This window comes from Brassica oleracea, chromosome C3, assembly GCF_000695525.1.
Source record: "Brassica oleracea var. oleracea cultivar TO1000 chromosome C3, BOL, whole genome shotgun sequence".
Classification (NCBI taxonomy): domain Eukaryota; kingdom Viridiplantae; phylum Streptophyta; class Magnoliopsida; order Brassicales; family Brassicaceae; genus Brassica; species Brassica oleracea.
Genome location: NC_027750.1, coordinates 44,633,349 through 44,651,107, shown reverse-complemented (window position 1 = coordinate 44,651,107; position 17,759 = coordinate 44,633,349).

Genomic DNA, 17,759 nt, shown 5'->3' with positions numbered 1-17,759 from the left:
TACAAGAAAACGTCTCCATAACAACGAAGATTTACGACGAAAATATTTCCTCGTAAATTTACATGGAGTTTACGACGAAATTTGGTCTTCTCGAAACTGCGTTGTAAACACCATGTAAATTTACGAGGAAATATTTTCGTCGTAAATCTTCGTTGTTATGGAGACGTTTTCTTGTAATGGTTTACATGATGTAAATAACTAATTGTTAAAAATCGTCACATATATTGGTTGTTTCTTATTATATATTTATCTTATTGTTTTACATTTAAACAAAATAATATGTGCAAAAATTATTTTGTATTTAATCTATGTTAACCCTCTTTCAAAACTGGATTTCCTTTTAGTAATATTTTTTACGTTTATTAATTTTATATAATATATTATTGTATATACAAAAGTTTAAGATATGTTAATTTTTATACAAGTACTATATACTATGCTAATGTTAAGCCGTTATGTATTTATAACATAAATATTTTATATTTATGAAAATAAAATATACAAATTTATCATATTTAGTTCAATATAATAATTTTAACATGATTTATTACGATTATAAAATAGATAAAAGTAAAATATAATTTCTATTTTTAATTTTATAAACAATAACTGAATATATATTAAGGCATAATAATAGGGGAAATTATATGTTTACCACTTTTATGCAACCACTTTTCATTTTTACCATCGCTAAATAGACATTTTCAAAAATACCTTATTCATTAAGTAGTAAAAGACTCTTATGCCCTTGTTCTTTATATATATAATAAATAAATATTTAAATAAATAAAAATCTAAAAAAATTAAAAATAATTTTATTAATTTTTTCTCGAATTATACTATTTCAAAATTCAAACCCTAAACACTAAAACTCAACTCTAAACCCTAAACAATCAATCCTAACCCTATTCTTTTTTTGAAATACGAATCCTAAACCCTAAACCATCAATTCCAAACCCTATTTTTTTTTTAAATACAAACCCTAAACCCTAAAACATCAATTCTAAACCCTAAACCCCGAAATATCAACTCTAAACCCTAAATAAACCCTAAACCTTCAACTCTAAACCCTAAAAAATCAACTCTAAACCATAAACCCTAAACTTCAACACTAAACCCTAAACCCTAAACTATCAACAATAAACCCTAAAATGTAAACTCTAATCCCTAAACCCTAAAAAATTAACCCTAAACCCTAAAACATCAACTCTATACCCTAAACCCTAAATCTTCAACTCTAAATCCTAAACTCTAAACCCTAAATCCTAAACCCTAAAACCCTAGAGTTGATGTTTTAGGGTTTAGATTTGAAGGTTTAGGGTTTTAGGGTTTAGGGTTCGAATTTCAGAAAAATATAGGGTTTAGGGTTTATGTTTAGGGTTTAGAGTTGGTGTTTTAGGGTTTAGATATGAGGGTTTAGGGTTTAGAGTTTAGAGTTGGTGTTTTGATGGTTTAGGGTTTAGAGTTGATGATTTAGGGTTTAAAGTTGAAGTTTTAAGTTTAGATTTAGGGTTTAGGGTTTACGTTTAGGGTTTAGGGTTGATGCTTTAGGGTTTAGATTTGAAGGTTTAGGGTTTAGGGTTTAGGGTTTAGAGTTGATATTTTGGGGTTTAGGGTTTAGAGTTGATGTTTCATGGTTTAGGGTTTAGAGTTGATATTTCGGGGTTGAGGGTTTAGAGTTGATGTTTCATGATTTAGGCTTTAAATCTAATGATTTAGGGTTTAGAGTTGATGTTTTAAGTTTAGATCATCATGTTAATTTTCTTTTAATATGATTGATTGTGATTATATAATACATAAAAATATGATAGAATATTTATTTTTCATTTTATAAATGATAACTGAATATAGGAAATTTGCCAAATATGACTCAAAACTTGACTTTGATTGCAAAAGTATACCCAAACTTGAATCAAATGCAAAAGTAACCCAAAAGCGTTGTGAAATTATAGTCAGCCCCTTGTGACCAAACAAAAAACAAAACTCATTTTTACGAATATAGCTCCAGAAAGTCTTATGAGTCTTCTGAGATATAGTTGATCTTAAAAACAATTTTTAAAAATTTTAAAAAATATTTTGACAAGTGAAAAATTAAAATCATGTAATTATAAACAGTTTTAAATGATATAAATTAAGAATAATAAAATTGAACAGTTTTCAACATAGAAGAGTGAAAGTAGTTAATCATGAAATTTTTTTGCTTAGGGTTTGACAACATATCTTGTAGTATTGTATGTATTCTTTGGGTTCGATTTTGGAAAGCTTAAATGTTTTTTTTGAAAAATTAAAATCTTACTTATATTTGTTTATTTATGTGTATAGTAACCATTTTTAAGTTTAATTTGATTTTATGAAGTGTTTAGTTAGTTAATTTAGTTTAGGGGTTATGTTTAGGACTAGACGACTAACATGTAAGTCGTCTGGCGATTAGAAGGCCTCTTTGAAAGTTTTCTAACTCCCGCTAAAAATATTTTAGTTTCCCGCTAAAAATATTAAAGTCTTCTGGGCGACTTACAAGTAAGTCGTCTAGGAATTCTTCTATTACAAGACTTACTTGAAAGTCTTTTGAATCGGAAATATTTTACTTTATTGGAATTTTTGTCTCCATATATAAAGAAAAATTTACACATTCTCTCTCCTCCTCTCAAATGGCTGCAATAAAAATGTTATGTTCCTCATTCTAAAACTCTTGAACCTCTCTATAATCTCTTTGAACTTATAAACACCAAACTTTATATCAATTTATTGTTTTTCTCTCATGTCTTTCTCACTAGATTATCTTGTTTTGCAGGTTTTTCATCACATGATTCTCATCTTCCACTCGTTTGAAGGTAGATCTATTAATTTTAGATATGTATTTTTGTGTGTTCTATAAAGGTAGATCTATCTAATCTTCCACTCATTTTCTCTGTTTTTAAGCCATTTGAACGTTTTTGATATGCAGATTTGGGTTTGATATATATGTTTTTCAGATTTGGAACCGACTTTGGAAGACTTCCCATATGTCTTCCAGAAGACTTCCCGACGGAGTCTTCTCACATGTCTCCCTTTCATAACAGATCTGAGTGTTCTCATCTTCCACTTGGATATGTACGTTGTGTGTTCTATAAAAGTATATCTATATAATCTTCCACTTATTTTCTCTGTTTTTAAGTCATTTGAACGTTTTTTGATATGCAGATTTTTCAGATATGAGCTTGATATAAATGTTTTTTAGATCTGGAGTAGACTTTGGAAAACTTATGGGAAGTCTTCAAAAGTCTTCTGACGGAGTCTTTTTCCATATCAAGTGGGGTACAAGATTGTCTTTGTAGAGGAATTATCTATAATAATTTTGTTTGTGGTATGTTTTGTGAGTTGCATGTGTACTCCTTTAGTTGTGATTTTTTTTTTGTAAATTTGAAGAGATATTAATAAACAAATTTGGTAAATATGTTAATATTCCGCAATATTATCTTGCCAAAATTATTTGACATAATTGAAGTCATTGATACAACTTCAATAGCAAAACACAATAACACAAAAAATTAATCAAATTTATTACAACTAAGGGAGAAGAATTCTCAAGAAAACTTAGTCAAATTCACAAAAGATAAACCATTACATAAGTTCAAAGATAGAACACTTTCATTAGAAGTCTTCTAGGAAGACTTAAATTTAATGCGGGAAATTGAAATATAAGCGGAAAATTAAAATTTAAGTAGGAAACTCAAAATTTTAAGTGAAAATTGAAATTTCAAATTTCTTGAAAGTTAAAAAAATATATCTTATGATCTAAGAAAACACATTAAACCAAGTTACTTGATATTGTTGAAGTTACTTAACACTTTTGAAAATTAAATAAATATATCTTAAAGTTACTTAAAAAATTTACAAAAAATAACGTAGAAGACTTCTGGAAACACTAATACACATGAATGTCGGTAAACTCATAATTAAAACCAATTAAGTAATGAATTTCATTCATGAGCTTAAATATCGACTAATATACAAGAATTAACAAAAAATATTAAAAAGTCTTTATAGTTTTAAAGAAAATGAAAGTTTATTAAACATTGACGCAGATCGTCTGGTAGACTTCTAGGAAGTCGTCCATTTGGATTAGTTTTGCAATTGATTTTTAACCTAGACGACTTACATGGAAGTCGTCCAAGATAAGCAAGGTTTGACAAGAATCTCGGAATAAAATCATGGACGACTTTCGTGTAAGTCGTCTAGAAAAAAATAAAATTTTTTGTTTTATTTTTCAATTGCAATACTAACCTGAGACAATTTACATGGAAGTCGTCTAGATATAACAAAATATTGATTTTTTTTTTAATTTTCTACTGGACGACTTATGGGTAAGTCGTCCACGAAACGTCAAATTTCTAACACAATCCGGTAAAATGCAAAACTAACCCGTTTACCCTAGACGACTTACATGGAAGTTGTCTCAATTTTTTTTTTTAACAAACAAAGATGGAAGACTTCCATGTAAGTCGTCTCTAAAAACACATTTAAAAGTCAATTGCAAAACTAACCTCTGCATTGACCAAAAGACTTCCATGTAAGTCGTCTACATCCAGAAGACTTACCCGGAAGTCGTCTGTGCGAACAGATCTGGAAAAAAAACTGATTTCATAGTTTAGACCGGTGAGATAACTTGTTTAGCACACATAAATCTTCTCCAAGCACCCTGAATCTCAAACAAAAGTGACCCACCAAGAATCATAAGCTTCAATGGCTCTATGAAACATAAAAAAATTTAGAATCAAAATTGTGGGTTTTTTTTTTTGATGAATATGGAGAGAAAGTGAAAGAGATCTTGTTTTTTAATTCATAAGAATTGAGAAAGAAGAAGTGTAAATCGATTTGAAGTGCATTAAGAGCTTCAAATTGGTTGTTCATGGTGGTTGGTGTATTGATGACAATGACAATCTTGTAAATACTTGAAGATGATGATGTTGAGAGAGTAAAAAAGTCATTTTCGAAAAAAAAAAAAAATTAATGGCATTTTCGTGAATAATCTGAACTTATGGGGTGAATATGGCAAAGAAAATGTCTAAAAGTAATATAGGTTAGTTTTGTGGTTGACTTTGATTTTGTGTCAATTTTGTAAAAAGCTCATATATTAATGTATAATAATATTTCAAAGCTAATTACGAAGTTAGTGAAAATATTTACATATAATTTTTGAAAATTAAGATCTAGTTAAAGTATTGTTAAACATATATTTATATTTTAAATGAAAATATATCAAAAGATATTATGATTAAAGTTGTTCAAAGATTCTATATATTATTAGTCTTATTAAAATACATTTAATAAATTTATTTAGGGTGGTCCAACTTAAAAAAATCACACATGAAAGAAGTTGTGACTATTTTAATAGAACAGATATATATATTAATGAATAATAATATTTCATTGCTAATTATGAAATTAGCGAAAATATTTACATAAACTTTTTGAAATTAAGATATTGTTAAAATATTTAGATCAACATGATAATTTTTTTTCATATGATTGATTGTGATTATATAATTGATAAAAATAGGATTGAATATTTATGTTTTATTTTATAAACGATAATTGAATATATTAATGTATAATAATATTTCAAAACTAATTACAAAATTTGTGAAAATATTTACATATAATTTTTGAAAATTAAGATTTTGTTAAAATATTTTTAAACAGATTTTTTCTAAATTTTAATATATATATATATATATATATTTAAATGAAAAGATATCAAAAGATATTATGATTAAAGTTGTTCAAAGATTCTATATATTATTAGTCTTATTAAAATACATTTAATAAAATTTCTTAAGGGTGGTCCAACTTAAAAATCACTCATGAAATAAGTTGTGACTATTTTAATAAAATAGATATATATTAATGCATAATAATAGTTCATTGCTAATTACAAAATTAGTGAAAATATTTACATAAACTTTTTGAAAATTAAGATATTGTAAAAATATTTAGATCAACATGATAATTTTCTTTTAATATGATTGATTATGATTATATAATAGATAAAAAATAGGATTGAATATTTATGTTTTGTTTTATAAACGATAACTGAATATATTAATGTATAATAATATTTCAAAGCTAATTACGAAGTTAGTGAAAATATTTACATATAATTTTTGAAAATTAAGATCTTGTTAAAATATTTTTAAACAGATTTTTTAAATTTTATATGAAAAGATATGAAAAGATATTATGATTAAAGTAGTTCAAAGATTATATATATTATTAGTCTTATTAAAAAGCATTTAATAAATTTTTTTAAGGGTGGTCCATCTTAAAAATCACACATGAAAGCACTAGTAAAAAACAGGGCCATAGCCGCGAAAATGCCACGCGAATTTCGTGGCAAAAACGTAAAAGCTACGATCCACCTACGAAATGCTACGAAAAAGAAAAACGTGGCAAATCGTAAATATACGTAGCAATCCTTGATACGAAATTGTTACGGATATATTCGTGGCAAGGGCTAGCCACGAAATTGCCACTAAATAATCGTGGGTATCTTTAGCGCGGCAATTGGTAGCAAACACTCCTACGTTTTGCTACGTTTTAATCGTGGGTATCGAGATTTATTATTAATATATATTAGTCGGACAGAAAAAACCAAAAAAATTGATTGCCACGAATCTTATCGTAGCAAACCATGGCAAGCCCACCGAAAAAATATCACACCAATCAAATCCTGCACATATGGCAGGGATAAATACAAAAACCTGAAGCCACGAAAATCTATCGTGGGAAATTTCGTGGCATGTTTTCTCAGTGTAATCACATCCGTCTGGCTGGGCGCAGGAGAGATTCTTATAGGTTGCCACGAAAAGAAACGTAGCAAAATCGTAGCAATTTTAGTGGCATTTCTTAGCAAAAAGCGTAGCAATTTTCGTGACATTTTCGTGGTAGAAACGTGGCAATTTTTTCCTATATAAGAAAACGCATGAGAGTTCATTCACATTGCAACCAACTACCATAACAATTCACAATTCAAACGTGAGATCAGACGATTTATCTAAAAAAAAGAAAAAAAAAGAAAAAAAATGAGATTTAAATGTCTTATTATTTTCAAAATCGAGAGTGGATGGATCGACACATTGATCCAAGTACTAATAATGTTTCAAGAGAGTTTAGCGAAGGTGTTGAAGTTTTTATCGCCTTTTCCTCAAGTAAAAATTCTTTTTTGGAACGAAAAACCATGTTATATCCTTGTGTAACATGTGGAAACCGAAAGCAACGTGATGTAAGAACCGTATCTCGCCATCTTTACCGAGTTCGCTTCAAAAGTAATTATTATGTATGGTCAAGCCATGGAGAAAGCTACTATGACGCTGGAGAATCATCGACAGGAGGTCAATTTATGGGTATGGGAAATGAAGCAAGTTATGCAGAAGACGGCCCATATGAAGAGAACATTCTTGGAGGAGACTTTGGGTCAACTGAAATACCGGAGAATTTGATGGAAGAACCCAATGAAGAGCAATATGAAGAAAGAGTGTTTGAAGATTTTGAAGCCGCCAATCAACCACTATATGATGGATGTGTTGAAGGTATTTCTCAACTATACTTGGCATCTCGTTTAATGAAAGTAAAAACTGATCATAATTTGGCGGAGTCATGTATGGATGAGATATCAAAAACTTTTAGAGATGTTTTGCCACAACCAAATATAGCTCCTGAGTCATATTATGAGATGAAGAAGCTGACGAAGTCGCTTGGTCTCCCTGTTGTCAAGATCGATATTTGTGAGGATAATTGCATGTTATTTCGGAAAGAAGATAGCGGGTTGTTGGCGTGTCGGTTTTGTGGGAAAGATAGATATCACAAGAACCATGGAAAGGGGAAGAGGCGTCCAAAACAGAGAATGTTCTATACAGAGAGGCTGAAGCGTTTGTACCAACAAGAGTCTACTGCATCACAAATGCGATGGCACGCAGAACATGAGTCGCCAGAAGGAGAAATGCACCACCCTTCAGATGCTGCAGCATGGAAGCATTTTAACAAGGTATATCCTGATTTTGCGGAGGAAAGTCGAAATGTTTATCTAGGATTAGCAACAGATGGATTTAATCCAGTGGGTATGAGCGGAGAAGCCCACTCGGTCTGGCCCGTCATCGTAACCCCGTATAACCTACCTCCCGGTATGTGTATGAAAAGAGACTATTTCTTTTTATCAGTACTAGTTCCTGGGCCAAGACATCCAAAGAAGAGCATTGATATTTATATGCAGCCGTTAATTGAAGAACTAAAAAGTTTGTGGAGCGATGGAGTTGAAGCATATGATGTCTCGAAGAAGCAAAATTTTGCGATGCGAGCCGCACTAATGTGGACAATTAATGACTCCCGCTTACGGCATGATGTTTGGATGGATGACTCATGGCCGGTTAGCTTGTCCATATTGTCTTGATGATACAAAGTCTTTTTGGTTGCAACATGGAAGTACGCATAGCTGGTTTGACTGCCATAGAATGTTCCTGCCTAAGGAGCATCCTTACAGAAGAAATGTCCAAACTTTTCGAAAGGGGAAGACAATAACTGATGATCCTCCACCATGGTTAACGAGAGAAGAAATTCTCCGCGAAAGAATCAACAACATCGAAGGAGTGAAAAAAAACAGTAGATTGTGAGGTAATGGACATGAGAAACCTGCGAGCACCATAAACGGCTACAGCAAAGACCACAATTGGGTGAAGAAAAGTATCTTTTGGGATTTGCCGTATTGGGAAAACCTTCTTCTTCGCCACAACCTGGACTTCATGCACGTTGAGAAAAATTTCTTTGATAATCTTATCAACACGGTGCTTAATGTTCCTAGGAAGACAAAAGATAATGCAAAGTCGAGGACGGATCTACCTGATTTGTGCAGAAGGTCTGAGTTACATATGAAGGCTGATGGAACGATGCCTGTCCCGATTTTCCGGTTGTCGAAGGAAGAAAAAAAAAGAATTTCTGCGATGGTTGAAAAATGATATAAAATTTCCAGATGGGTACGCTTCAAATTTTAGTAGGTGTATAGACGAGACGAATAGCAAGATTTCAAATCTGAAAAGTCATGATTGTCACGTCATTATGCATCGACTTCTCCCATTTGCGTTTAAGGAATTACTTCCCAAAAGTGTTCACATTGCCATTTCAGGTACATAATCTTAATAATTGGTTTGATATATGTTATAATTGACGAAGATGTTGCTATTTTGAAAGAAAACATTGCGGTGAAGCTTTGCAATTTGGAGAAGATTTTTCCACCGTCGTTCTTTGATGTTATGGAACATTTGGCCGTGCATTTAGCAGACGAAGCTGCTTTAGGTGGTCCAGTGCAATATAGATGTATGTATCCTTTCGAGCGATACATGTACCATCTGAAAATGAAAGTTAAAAATAAGGCACACATTGGAGGTTCCATCGTTGCACAATATGTGAATGAAGAAATATCTACCACTTCTGCAAACTTCTTTGGTACTCCACATGTGGTACATGAGGTTCCACTTCCCGGAGAAGTTCGGTTTACATATCAATATCCAGATGTGCCTAACTTGTTTTATCACGAAGGTCGGGTTAGTGGAAAATCTGAAGAGAAATGGCTAACCGATGAAGACTACACCGTCCTCCAGACTTTTCTGATTCTCAATTGTAATACATTTGAACCCTACGAAAGGTACTTCAATTAATTTTTTTGTTATTTTTCAGGATACCTGAAATCATAATATCATTAAAAAAATAACAGGATGTTCGAGGAGTTTATGATGGAGAGAAACCCATATATGTCTAGTAATGACCTACAAGTACTGAAAGACCAACATTTTGCCGAATGGGTAAAAAACTATGTGAGTTTATGATATTATTTGATTTATAATTTGAATTAGAAACTTATCAATTATAAATATAAATTTAATTGACAGGTTGTGCAAGCGAGTAACACATATGAGTTTCCGATATGGATGTTAGATTTTGTACAAGGTCCGCAACGTAAGTATAAATCTTGGCCGATTTACCATTCACGTGGATACTGCTTCCACACACATAGCCATGACCAAGATAAGAAAACCCAACATTACGGCGTCCAAGTTCGTGGAACCACAGATACTGACTATTAAGGTTTGATCGAGGAGATAATAATGGTTGAATATTTTGGTTCTGTTGGACTGAAGGCCATGGTTTTTAAATGTAAATGGTTTGATACAACTGAAGGTCGGGGAATTCGAAAACATAAATCAGGAATCGTTGATGTGTCTCCGCGTTGGCAGTATGAGAAATATGATCCATTTATCTTATCTGGTAATTGTGATCAAGTTAGTTTTATTCCTTATCTGCGGGTACGACATACATCAGCCAATGATTGGTGGGCGTGTACAAAAGTTATGCCTAGAGGGGTTCGAGAAACCTCCGAGGATGCTCTTGTTGCATTACAAGATGATACACACAACCAAGTTGTTGCACAGAGCGTGATGCTGCGCATTGAGACGTATGTTGTCGAAGATGATTCAGATTATGAATCCACGCCAATTGTTCCTCCTAATGACGAATACGTTTCAGAAGATGAATTAGACGAGGCTTGTACTGATTCGGATTCGGAATCTGATTCGAGTTCTTGGTAAGTTTGTCGTTTATGAAGTTTTTTAAAATTGTAATTTAAATAAGTAATCACTTAGTAATGTGTAGTTTATGAAGTTTAAAAAATTTGTAATATAAATAAGTTAAACAATTAGTAACTTGTAAGTTATGAAATTTTTAAATTTGTAATATATAGTTTAAATTCTTAAATTCTTAATAATTTATGAAGTTTAAAATTTAGAAATATAAAATAACTAGATTTCTTAGTTTTAAATGTTAATATATTTAAGTTTTTTAGTTTCTTACATTCTTAAATTCTAATTAATAGTTTTAAGATTTTTTTTTTTAAATTACATTCTTTTAAAACCTAACTAAACCCTAAACCCTATCTATACCCTAAACCCATTTCCCACCACATAATTAATCCAAAATGTTTCCCTCCTAAACCCAAAACCCATTTCCCTCTAAACCCAAAATTTTCCCTCTTAACTAAAGCCCAATTTCTATACTTAGCCAAATTTTCCCCTCTAAACCTAAGAGTGTCGTGTCCCTCTCTCTCTCAAACCTTCGCCGCTTCTCGCATTCTCTCACGACACTCTCACAGACTCCTCTCTCTCTCAATCCTTCACTGCCTCTCTCATTCTTTCTCACACTCTCTCACAGACTCCTCTCTCTCTCTCTCTCTCTCTCTCAACGATGGCTCCTTCGACCGGAATCCCCAACGAATCCCGTCGTCGCCCTCGCCCTACCGAATTACAGCTCCCAGGTTAGTGAGCCCCTCGTCTCTGTCTCGATTCCTCTTCCATCTAGGGTTCATTGGGTTTCGATTTAGACTTCTTAGGGTTTCGATCTAGGTTTTTTTTTTCGAGTTTCGATTTGCATGTTTAGTTAGAGTTTACATCTAAAAGTGTGGGTTTTGATTTCAAGTTTCGGTTTTTGTTTTTCGGTTTTGTCTCCATTTCAAGTTTTGATTCCTCTTAATACTCTCTGTCTGTCTACAGGTATGCGGCAAGGGAGTCCACAAATGACCTTATCGGAGCCTTCTGCCATGGCCCCATCTTTTGCTCCTCCTTGAGTTGTACATCCTGGATCTGTACCTCCTGGAGCTGTACTTCACGCATCTGTCGGGTCTTCAAGTGCAGTGCCTGTGGCTCCTGCCCCTTATGTCAGGAGAAGAGAAGATGCTCTGCTACGTGCGCCATCCAGACGTAACCAGCCACACCTCCACCCTGACAAGATCAATGGAGCATTGTGGTAAGTTTAATACTAGTTCTGTTAAGTAGTTATGTTCTGTTAAAGTAAGTTTAAAGTAGTTCTGTTCTATTTAAATACATAACACAAAATATTGTGTTGTGGTATTAGTTGAACCGTGTATTAGTAGATTAAGTGTAGAGTTTAATATTTGATTTTTGTTTGATGTTTGCCATTGTCTTGTCTCAGGTTTGGTATTGATCCTGAAGTCCATGTTTTTATCCGAGCAACATGGCAGGGAAACTACTGGGGGTCGTGGGCAAGCTGGAACTTCGTTCCACCTGAGAAGAAGGATCAGTGGTGGCATGCGTTCATTGTAAGTGCTTGTTTCCCTTTCCTTTTCCCTTTCTCAACTATTAGGAAGCTATAATGTTTAACTCTGTCTTATGTTCTTTTGTAGCAACACTACTACTGGGATGACCAATTCCATGATGAAATCTACTTGAAGTGGAAGTTCAGGTTACCGTCCGTGGCCGCATCAGCCAGAACAGGAGAGATAACAGGCGACCTTCTTACATGTCAGACGCTCACTGGGCAACAATGGTTGAGAAGTACAGCACTGAGCACACAAAAAGGAAGAGTGCAAAAGCTGCAAGATCTCGTAAGTCTGCTCCAGTTGGGAAAAAGATGCACAAGCATGGTGCAGGCCCACGCTGTTTCCTGAACATTGCGTATAAAATGGTCAGTTTTGCCTTAAGTTTTTTTCATAATTTTTTTTGCCTTAAGTGTTGTCTAACTTCCATCTGTTTCCTTTCTTGAAGATGGTTGATGAAGGTTTGGATGAACCACCTTCATACACCGCCCTTGCGAGGAAGACTCACACGGGTAAAGATGGTTCCTTCCTAGACGAACGTACAGAGGAACTGGTGCTGGAGATTGAGGAAGCCGTTGAAGAGATGTTACAAGATGGATCTCCACTTAGTCAAACTGACTCCACTGCTGCTTCAAATGTAAAGCGCTATCTTCTCAACCAAGAATACATCAAGGTCATCTCTTCTCTCATCCTCATTTTATTTATTTCATCTTACTGGTTGTCTTAGTTATTTATTGGAATTGAGACTGTCTTAGTTAATTAATGGAACTGAGACTGTCTATGTTAGTTATGGTGCTTGTGATTGTCTAAGTTAATTATTGGAATGGAAACTGTCGTAGTTAGTTAAGGTGCTTGTGATTGGAAATGCTTGTGATTGTCTAAGTTAATTATTGGAATTGATACTATCTTAGTTATGGTGCTTGTGATTGGAATGCTTGCTTATGATTATTTTCCTGTCTTTTTGCAGAGAGGAAAGACAAAGAAGGGTACAATATATGGCCCTGGCAGTGTTCAGTACAAGAACAGCAGTCCTTCTGTGCTAATTCCTGTCTCACTGCAGCGCAACCTAGACGTGGATATGCGCATGTCTGGCTTCGAGGCCACCATTTCTGAAGTCAAGGAAGACATTGCTGGAGTCAAGGAAGATTTCAGTGCTTTGAAGGCAGAAATCAATGCTTTCAAGACTGAAGTAACGAGGGGGATGTCAGCTAGCCAAGCAACTCTCAACACTATTCTGCAAACTCTCCAATCTCAAGCTTCCACTCCTGCCTCAACTGCACAACCATCTCAGCCTCAAGCTCAGTCACAACCTCAAGGTCAGCCCCAAGCTCCAATTCAATCTCAACATCAGCCACAAGCTCAAGCTCAGTCTACGGCTCCACCACAACATCTCACGATCAATAACCCATCTGAGTTAGATAGGTGGTGCCAAGAACTTGGTATGTAAGGTTTGGTCAGTTCATGTATTAAGCTACAATCTTTTTTGTACTTTGTTTCCAGTTGTATTATCTTTTGAATGTTTAAAACTGCAACTTTTATGTAATATATTTCAGTTTCTATGATATTTTAGCTTTTAATTCGCATTTTTCATTTTATAGAAATTTAAAATTTGTATTTTATAATTGTTTTTTTTTTTATAATTATTAAAACTAGCCACGAAAGAAATCGTAGCAAACCGTCGCTTATTGCTACATTACCTTTTGTATCAAACCGTAGCACATTGCCACGCAGGTTTCTTCTCAAATCGTAGCAAATTATGCTACGGAAAGTTTCGTAGCAACACGTGGTACTTTGCTACGTTTTTTGACACGTGTTTTTTTTGCTACCCTCGTATACATACATTTTGCGTTTCGTAGCATTTCGTGGTTTCTGCTCCGTATAGCCACGAAAATTTGGTCATACCCACGAAAATTAACGTGGCTGTGGTCCTGTTTTTTACTAGTGAAGATGTTTTGACTTCTATTTTAATAGATATCTAATATTTAAACTGGTTTACAATGTTGCATTTCATGTAAAATCATAAACCTCAAATGTCTAGCACATAAATACTTGAGAAAATATCTTATACCAAATATATTAAAAATAATATCTAATATTTAAACTGGTTTACAATGTTGCATTTCACGTAAAATCATAAACCTCAAATGTCTAGCACATAAATACTTGAGAAAATATCTTGATCTCTCTTAAAAACAATCTTATTTTCCTACTAAAAGCGTAAAATCATGTTTTTCATCATAAGTATATAAAAATTAATATTTTTGAATATATAATTTAGTTTAAATTAACAAACTGTACTAAAGTATTGTGTACACCCGGACAACCCTAAAATTAGAAGATTGATTTCGGGTAATCCTAACAGTTTATGGTTTTATTCGGCTATTTTGTAGTAGGTTTTTTTATGGATGGGTTTTTTCGGGTTAGGGTAGGGGAGGGTTTTCTTACCCATGATAACATCCCTAATCACACTGGATATTCAGTTCTAGGTGCAGATGATCACAGAAGAGAGACCTCTGAGAGGACACCTATATACTTTTACGTACAATATCACCTAAATATGATGAAAAAGATACTTGGATTTGTGGTAGAGACTATTTAGCCAAATATTTAGTGTCTGCGAAATTGAAAAGCAAGCATACACTCGTTATGATTGCGAATAATATTATATATATATATTTATTTATTTATTTACTAAGATACAAGAAAGACACATGTTTCCTCTAACTTTCAAGAGGAAAAAAACAAAACTTAGAAGGGATTATTAGAATCAGAATTCAGAAAGAGTTTACAAATTTTAAAAGTTGGCAGATTTATTGACACAATGACACAGATTTCTGTAAACCCCATATATATACATCGCTTCATTGACACAATGACACATTTTCTTTCAGCTACATACAGGTGATCTACCTTTTCACCATTATTTTATAACTCTTTGTATATTCAGCCATATACGATAGATTTGTGTATTATTATTCTATGTATTGTTTCATGTTTGACTTCTCTGTATAACTTTGGTCACTTGATTTTGCTAGCTTATATTTACTTTTGAGTTTCACTGTTTCTTTTTTATACGATTGTTCATTGTTTATCAGTGATCGAAAGAATATTTGGTATCTTCAAATTTCGTCTTCTAATTTATAAATCTGCGCCTCCTTTCTTTATTAAGACATAAGCGGAGTTAGTTTTGGCCTGTGCTAAATTACGTAATTATCTACGTAAAGAGTGTCGATAAGATGTTTTTCCAAAAGAAGTAGTCAATGAAAACAATGAAGAGGATGAAGAATAACAAGGAGAAGTGAGCACTGAAGAAGTAGGCACTCTTGAATCTCAACAACGAGAGTACGCTAATAATTGGAGAAACATGATAGCATCTAATATGTGGACAGATGCAGTAGGAAATGGAAGTCAACGATGATGGTGAAGCTTTTTTATAGGTATTTGTTCTTTGTGTTCCGGTATGATGTGTTCATTTATCTGGGATTTTTATCAGTTTGTTTATGGTGATACTACTGATTCTAGAACGTACCTTGTTTGTTCACATAAGACAACGATGATGGTGTGTTCTTCAGTTTTATTTTCATCGTCTCTTCTTTTTGTTATAATAATAATGGGATGGTCTGTTCACGTTATAGTTTGGAAACAACATTCTAGTTTTTGAGTTTGTATATGTCTGTTTTTATGACATAGATTTAAAGAATCTGATAGACTATGGATTTTACCAACTTTTAGCAATGGTTTATAAGTATTTTAATAACTAATTATTATATTCTATGGTTTATTTAATATATTTATAGGATTATGAGTGATATGGAAGAAAGTGATGATTTTGGAGCATTTTGGAAATATTTGGAGAAAGCGTCCGAGCTCAACAAGACCATTGGTCGACATTCAGTGACAATTATCGATCGATGCACACCTTGTGACATCGATCGACAGCGAAGCGCGCAGAAGCCCGTTTGGTTCCAGCCGACTTAGAGATCAAGACTTCACCAATTTACAAGATTACCCCTGACGATTTTTAACCTAATTATATATAGCTTGCCAACATGTTAGAGGCAAAGTGTGCTTTATTGTTTTCTTATTTTCACAGCAAAGGTTTCCTAGGATTTTTAGTAGATTGCAGAGAAGATCCAAAGAGATTTGGGACTGGAACTCCGTTGATATCTATCTATTTATCTATGCAGTTTTTATACCTATTTGATGTTATGAATTGCTTAGTCATGTCTGAATAGTTCTCTTGTTAGGTTTAGGGTTTAAATAGGTTATGAGGGATTAGCCCCAACTATAGATTGCTAAGTTGTGATATTATCATTAGGATTGTCATTAAAACATGTATGTAATTTAGCTAGCTAGAACTTGATCTAAGAGTTGTAGACTCAGGTCCTCACTTGCATCTCACCCTGAATCCATCCTAATTGAGCTAGGATTGCAAGAGTAAGGCGAGAGCTGATCTAGGAAACCTAGTTGGCACATTCAACCCGCGCGTAAAGCTTGACTAAACGCAGCGATCGATATTTCAATTGAATAATCGATCGCCGGTTCAACAAGTGTATCGATCGATATTCTTATAGAATCATCGATCGACACTTATATCTGGTCAGTAGACAAACCTAGAAAGCGAGAGCCGATCGGTTTGTTTAATAAGGGTTGAGCTCTATAATATCATGCATACAACTTGTTAGGCATCTGTAGGATTATAATCTTGAATGCCTGAACAGAAACCATAAGTCTAGCTATTTCATCTAAGTACCAAATCAATCGAACAACTGCCTTGCTCACAAACCTGCTATTTACATTTAATCATAATCAACCTAGCTTAATCACTCTGATTAGATTTAATAGGTTCCCTAGCTCCCTGTGAATTCGATCCCTAAGTACTATAACTGAACCTCTTATTTGAGAGTAATTCACTCCTTATGGTAATTTGAGTGAGATCAAATTTTTCGTTGTTGCCGGGGAGCTTTGATCGCCTATAGATTTAGTCTGATTTAGTCTTGGTTACTTCTGTAAACCACTTTCTGACACAAAAAAAATTGTCTTGTTCTTTCAGGTGCATGCCCACAACTATCAGAAGCAACAAGGAAACTCAACTGCTATTCTCATCAGATCCTGCAAGCTTGGAACGTTTGATCCGCAAAGGAAGACGCTCCTCATCGATCGACAACAACCCTTGTTTGTCGCTCGATTCTTATCAACCACTCTCGACCCAGACACCAGTCTCATAGTTGACCGACACTCGCTCACCACTGTCGACCGAAGCCACTCTTCCATCGATGGATATCTTCCATCCGACGTCGATCGATACTTCAGTCCGAACATCGATCGATACTAAGCCGCGAGACACGGTTGCGACTTTGATTCTTGTACGAGATGATAAAGGAGACATGCATGACGATGAGGGTCATCTGCGTAATGCAGCAGGTCAGAGGATAGATGCTTAAGGGGTTGTAATCCCTGAGCCCAATATTGATGCTACATGAGCTGCTCAACCTGTAGATGAGGTTGCTCGACCTAGAACGTTGGCTGATTACAACCGTCCAGATCAGTTCTATGCCAACAGATCAACCATTCGTCCTCCAGCTATTCATAGAGGCGATTTTGAGTTGAAGCCGCAGTGCTACAC